The following is a 6,982-nucleotide window of genomic DNA, read 5'->3' as shown; positions in this document are numbered from 1 at the left end:
CTAACTGAAATGGACGAACTATAAATAATATTTCTGAATAGTACAATTATAAACAATTATATTGTACCTATTTACTATGCCTCCCCACGGGACAGAGTTAGACACCAGGGTCGTTTTTTAACGTGGAGAAAAGGTACAAAAATAAAAATTATCTCAGTCGTGAAGGATTTCTCCTCCACCGAAAGAGAACAAGAAAATGAAGTGCAGCATCTGAAGAACAGATACTACACTTTGATCTTGACCAAAAGGAATGAATAAAAGCGACCTACGTGTGACTCATTACTTCCGGGTGTAAACGTCACAGTCTAAAAGTAATAATTAAAAAAAAAAAGTAAATGTAAAATAAATGTAATACCAACTTAGGTTAACTAAGTAAACAGTACAATTAAAACAGTTCTATTAAAACAAATAATTACTAAGATCTAGGTAATTGTTAGTCTCATTGTTATGGTTTTAAAGAAAAAAATGTGTAAAAAAAGTTCTGCTTTTGTGAGTACGTGTATTTCTTTTAAATTACATAACCTTTTTATTTTATTATTTTAAATTTATATATTTTGTTAGTAAACTGGAAGAAATTCAGTTGAATAAAACCTTGTTCGTGTTCTTTACGTTAAACTCATATTTTTATAAAAGGTTCATCCGGTTTAAAGAAAGCACTAAGTTTAAATAAGACTGGAAATAACTAATTCAATATATAAATAGAAAAATGAAATAAATATAAGCTTTAAGTCTTAAGATAGTAATAATCAAAATGTAATAAATTATTTGTAGTTCAAATCTATGATAAGACAGGCTTTCGAAATAGGCTCGACCAGAAAGATTAAATTGGAACGAAATTATAATCTCCGTGCCATTTTCAAAACAACCCCACAAAAGTAACGGTATCCTGCAGTTGGTTAAATGACAATGGTTGTAAGAAAAATGTAAAAGAAAATGCGCTTATCTGTTTATTTTGACCTGTTTTATTTAATTAAAAAAAAATTGGCTATAACTGGAAGAGAGCGTTATGTTTTGGGGGTTGTTTAAAAAATAGAATGGAAATAAAGTTAGTTCCGTTTTAATTGTGTTTAATTGCGGCAAGCGCTAACAAAATCGAAAAATCACTGTTTACATTCGAAATGTTAACTTTTATAGGTTTACAGGTTTGCTGACAAGGCTGGGGGTGTTTAATACAATTATTTTACTAAATTGATTTTTTTCATTTAAAAATAAAATTATTTCTTTTTTAATAAAGTTTTATTTTAAAATATTTGTTTTTGTTTATTTATATAAAATTTCGATAGTTGAATTGTATTCTTTCAATTATATTGGCAAGTAAAATATAAAAGATTAAAACGGAACGAAATTGAAATTTCCATTACATTTTCAATACAATCCCAAAACATAAAGCTTTCCTCGCCAATGAATTGTTTTGATAATATACGTAAAGTGAAATAAATCGAATATAAAATTAAATGAAAATATATTAAATAATTAAATGTTAAATAGATTTTGTAAATAGTACAGTTGAAATGATTAGAATATTTCCAATATGTAATAAGGTCGAGGTAATTAGTTAAAGAGATTTAATATAATGTGATATGCAAATGAGCATAAGTCATTCGATATGGGGGTGGTTTGTAGACTAGTATATAAAGAAATTAGGCATAGATTCTTATGTCTCCTATAACAGAAACATCCTAAAATGGGTTCTAATGTTTCTCTACCAGGAGAGATCTACCCTCTTACCTCCTTTATATTTCGTTGATGATGGAGAGCTGTACACACAGACAGAAACACACGAACCCTATTACTTTATAAAAATATAGATATAGATATACAATATTTATTATGACACTATATATACATATTTCAAGGTCGTACCATTGGTTTCGATACACCGAAAACAGTAATAATATACTGTGGAAAATCGGTATAATCTCTTCGGCGACAAAGAAAAATCTGGAACTAATGCTAAATGAACGAACATAGAAGAAACGCGTTTCTGGCTCTCTCGCTCTCTCTCTTTATATAAATATATATATATATATATATATATATATATATATATATATAGAGAGAGAGAGAGATAAATAGATAGATGAATATATATATATATCTACGTTATATATATATAAAGAGAGAGAGAGAGAGAGAGAGAGAGTATGCGAAAAATAGATTATGTAAATAAAATTGAACAAATTATAACATTTATTGATATATCAATTTGGAAATATCAAATATTTAAGATATCACTGAATAATATATCAGCAATTATTGGATGTTTCAGAATTTAAGGAATTTTTTATGCAACATTTCACACTTGTATTGTTTACGTGGATTTAAGTTTCAGCTTTTGGCCTTCCAGATTATTGTTAATTGATCGGGCATTTAGTTGTGTGTCCGCTGATACTTTTGTCCGCTTTCAATTGTTTAGTTTTATTCAGCTGACGGTTCACCCATGTTTCATCCATTTTCGGATATATAACCTTTTTTTTTTGTTATATTGAAATTGTTGCAAACAATATTCTGGGTATTCGACGCATTATGTTTTAAAAAATATTTTGTATTATTTAGTTCAAAGCAATACCCACATATATACATAATACAGAATATTTCGATAGGTACAATAATAGACGTCCGTGTTGGGTAGCAACAACTGATAACTGAGTAAGTAAACTGCTAAGGCTTCGCTATGAATTCAAACTTCCAACTCACAGTTTCAATTTACACAAAGAGCATCGCTTCATATGCTAATGGTAATTTGTATATCACTTCCCAACTGCTCAACCTAGGATAGGGAGTATTATAGTCACCACTTGTATTGTTTACATGTATTTCAGTTTCAGATTTTAACTTCCCAGATTATCGTTTGGAGTTAACTGATTGGATATTTAGCTATGTGTCCGTGGATACTTTTGTCGGCTTTCACTTGTTTAGTTTTATTCAGCTGATGGTTGATCCATGTTTCATCCATTTTTTGTTACGTTGAAACTGTTGCAAACAATGTTCTGGGTATTTGACGCATTATGTTTTAAACAATATTTTGTATTATTTAATGCAAAGCAATGCCCACATATATAAATAATATAGAATAGATTTATTTCGATAGGTACAATAATAGACGTCCGTGTCAGGTAGCAACAATTGATAACTGAGTAAGTAAACTGCTAAGGGTTCGCTATGAGTTCGAACTCCCAACTCACGGTTTCAACTTACATCTAACAGTTTTACTCTGTTTAAATATCCGTAAATTATAGTTGTGTGTTCGAGCCACATCCGGGCAGAATGACTGTGAGCAAACGCGGCACCCACTTTGAACACAGCATTCTCATTGGTAAATGTTCATGCAAAATGGTGATCGTATGTTACCTTCAACTCTTCTGCTACTCATGAAACTTCAATTTACTATCAGCCAGAACAAGTTTATAGATTTAATCACCTAAAAATGGAGAATAGTGTTTTTCTTTTAGAATACAAGTTGGATTTAAAAAAAGAAGTAGGTTTTCATACTTAATTTTATGTTTATTGGCTAGATAAATGCATCAAGCTTCTTGTAAAATAAACTTTATTTATTTTTATTCTTAAGAAAAAAAAAATTTCGTTACGCCACGCAGAGATTTATCAAAAAAGTTAGTTTTTTTTAATTTAAATTTTTTTTTTATTATTACATTTTCACCCCAAATAAGACACATTGCCACTTAGGTGTAGGGGGCTACTATCAGGGGCAACAACTACTGGGGTACTATGTAGGGATTTGGGCAGCAAGATGTCGGTTCACGTTGCACTTGAACTTCTGCACATCAGTACAGTTGGAGAAGCAGGGACCTGGAATGGAATTCCAAAGTCTAACGGTTCTGGGGAAGAAACTACTGGAGTAGAAAGATCTTTTACATCTAGAGATCTCTACAGTGTGGGGGTACAAGTGTTTGCAGTTCGTCAGAGCATTCAGCATTAAAATACTTGTAGAAAAGGCAGAGGGATGCAACATTGCGTCGATGGGACAAAGGCTGAAGCTTAGATGCCAGTTCAGGGCCTATCAGATTTGCGACTCTCAGCAAAACATCGACTTCAGCTTTGTTGTTGGAATTAAAAAAATAATAAACATAGTTTTTAAATGTAATGTTATGTTTATTCGCGAGATAAAAATGTACAAATAATACAATAATTTTTTTTCTGTAGAAATTTGTTTTATGGCGGAATTTAATTTGGTTCACTGGCATATTTTTTGTGCGAAACAAAGTGGCCGATTGAAATCTAACGTCCTGGCGTTCTGGCGTCCCAAAAAAGAATTACAGATTATTTTACGTTAAATTTATATTCAAACCTGATCTTACCTTCTAAATACTAAAATGATAGTTATTCTTTCCGTCAAGTTTTTTTTAGGGTTTCAATATTTCATTTTGGAATGGGGACTTAACTGAGAGTATTAATCTATAAATTTGTCATTATTATTATTATTATTATTATTATTATTATTATTATTATTATTATTATTATTGGTCCACACTAGTGGTATGAAAATTAGGAACTTTGTTGGAAAAAGTGTTGCATTTCGGCAGAACAACCTTTTCTGGAACAAACAGTCTCAGCTGTATAAAGAATTAAATGGTAGTAAACAGACAGGAAATAACAACACTCCAAATGCAAAAGATGCAAGGAAGTTCTGGAGTGGGATTTGGTCTGTCGAAGGGAGATATAATGAGAAGCCTAGCTGGTTGGAGAGGTCAGAGAAAGACTATCAGAAATGCAACAGATGAAGAACGTTGAGATAACCATCGATGACGTTAAGACTGGCATATGAAGGATGACAAACTGGAAGGCACCTGGTCCAGATGGAGTGATGGGCTTCTGGTTTAAACAGTTTCCATGCCTTTATCCACTTATAGCTGCTGCTCTGCAAAGGGTTGTAGAGTCGGGAGATGTCCCTGATTGGCTTGTGAAGGGAAGAACAACACTGATTAGGAAAGATCCTGCAAAAGGAACATATGCCGATAATTATAGACCAATTACATGTCTGCCATTGATGTGGAAACTGTTGACTGCAATATTTGCGGAAAAAAATTATGAACATCTAGAGAGTAATGGTGTTTTTCCTGACAAACAAAAGGGGTGCCGGAAAGGCTCGAGAGGTACCAAAGAGCAACTACTAATTGATAAAGCATTAATGCAGGATGCAAAGAAGAAGAACAGGAATCTGAGCGTAGCATGGATCGATTACAGAAAAGCTTATGACATGGTTTCTCATTCATGGATACGTGAAACACTATTGAAGATGAAGGTTGCTGAGAATGTGGTAGGGCTTTTGGAGACAAGTATGGCTCAATGGAAAACGGTGCTGACAGCAAACAGAGAGGAGATATGGAAGGTTGACATTAAACGTGGGATATTTCAAGGAGATTCCTTATCGCTACTTCTTTTTGTAATGATAATGATGCCACTGAGCATCCTCTTGAAGAGAGAAAAACTGGGGTATAACTTTGGATCTGGTGACAGACGCCTCAACCATCTACTGTTTATGGATGATTTGAAAAGATTCGGTAGAAATGAAAAGGAAATGGAGAGACTGGTAGAACTTGTGGGGACATACTTAGAAGACATTGGGATGGAGTTTGGGATTAGTAAATGTGCGGTGCTAGTGATGAAAAGAGGAGTAAAGGTTCATTCTAATGGAATAGTGCTGCCAAATGGAGAAATCAGGAAAGAAATAGAAGATACAGGGTATAAGTATTTGGGAGTGCTGGAGGGTGTAGGCATCATGAACAGAGAAATGAAGGAAAAAGTCAGGAAGGAGTATTTTAGAAGAGTGAAACTAATTGCAAAGTCGAAACTGTACGGAGGAAAACTAATGAAAGCAGTAAATGCATGGGCAGTCAGTGTTTTGAAATACAGTGCGTGAATTTTAGAATGGTCTGATAAGATTGGTTGGTTATTTTTGTTTTACGGCATATCAACCCTTTTCGGGTTATTTAATGCCGAATCCAAAGATTTTGAAGAAAATTTTTTTAATAGAATATATTTGTTGTTTTCAAGTCGGTTTCTATTTAACCCATAGTTACTACCACTCCGGGTCAGAGTGGACCTGGGAGCAATGGTAATTAAAGGGTGGCTCCACACTCCACAAAGCCCGCAAGCTAGGGCCTCACCACTGGATATAGTTTAAGGTCATATCCAGGACCCCCCATTGAGGGACTTTTACCCTCTGCAGGGGGGCAGTCGGCGTATTCTAATGCCCCACCGACAGGGCCGGTCTGACAAGGATTTGCATGCCATGGATATCAAAACAAGAAAAGTTTTAGCAATGTTTGGTATATTTCACATTTGAAGTAGCGTAGCAAGGCTGTATCAAAAGAGGAAAGATGGTGGGAGAGGATTGAAAAGTTTAAAAGATTGTGTTAGAACCGAGAAGATGTCATTGAAGGAGCATGTGGTTAGAAGTCAGGAGTGGATGCTTAAGGTTGTGGCCAATGAAGTGGAGGTATGTGAGACCAAGGCTGATTATGTGAAACGTATGGATAGAGAAAGGGCAGAGGAACTGGCTAGGAAGAAAATGCATGGAAGGTTCTTCCAGGATATAGCAGAAGTGGCTGATGAAAGTTCATGGCAATGGCTTAGAGCTGGGTATCTGGCTAAGAGTAATGAAGCTTTTATTTGTGCAGCACACGAGCAGGCATTAGGAACACGATTGTTCAAAAAAGTGGTTCTAGGAGAGGAAGTTGCTGCAAAATGCCGGATTTGTGGTAAGACCTCAGAGTCAATTGCGTGCCTTGCAGCAGGGTGTAATGGATTGGCCCAGAGAGAGTACCGCAAAAGACACGATCACATCGGACTCCGGATATATTGGGAAGTGTGTAAAAGGGTTGGAGTGAAGTATGTTGGAAAATGGTTTGAGGAGGTGTCTGATGAAGTGAGAACAAGTGAGGATGGCAAGGTAGAGGTATGGTGGGACAAAAGTGTCATAACGACCAAGCAATTGGAACATAATCGTCCGGATTTGGTCGTC

This window comes from Euprymna scolopes, chromosome 34 (genome assembly GCF_053919585.1).
Source record: "Euprymna scolopes isolate OS-2025 chromosome 34, ASM5391958v1, whole genome shotgun sequence".
Lineage (NCBI taxonomy): Eukaryota > Metazoa > Mollusca > Cephalopoda > Sepiida > Sepiolidae > Euprymna > Euprymna scolopes.
This window is presented reverse-complemented; position numbering follows the sequence as displayed.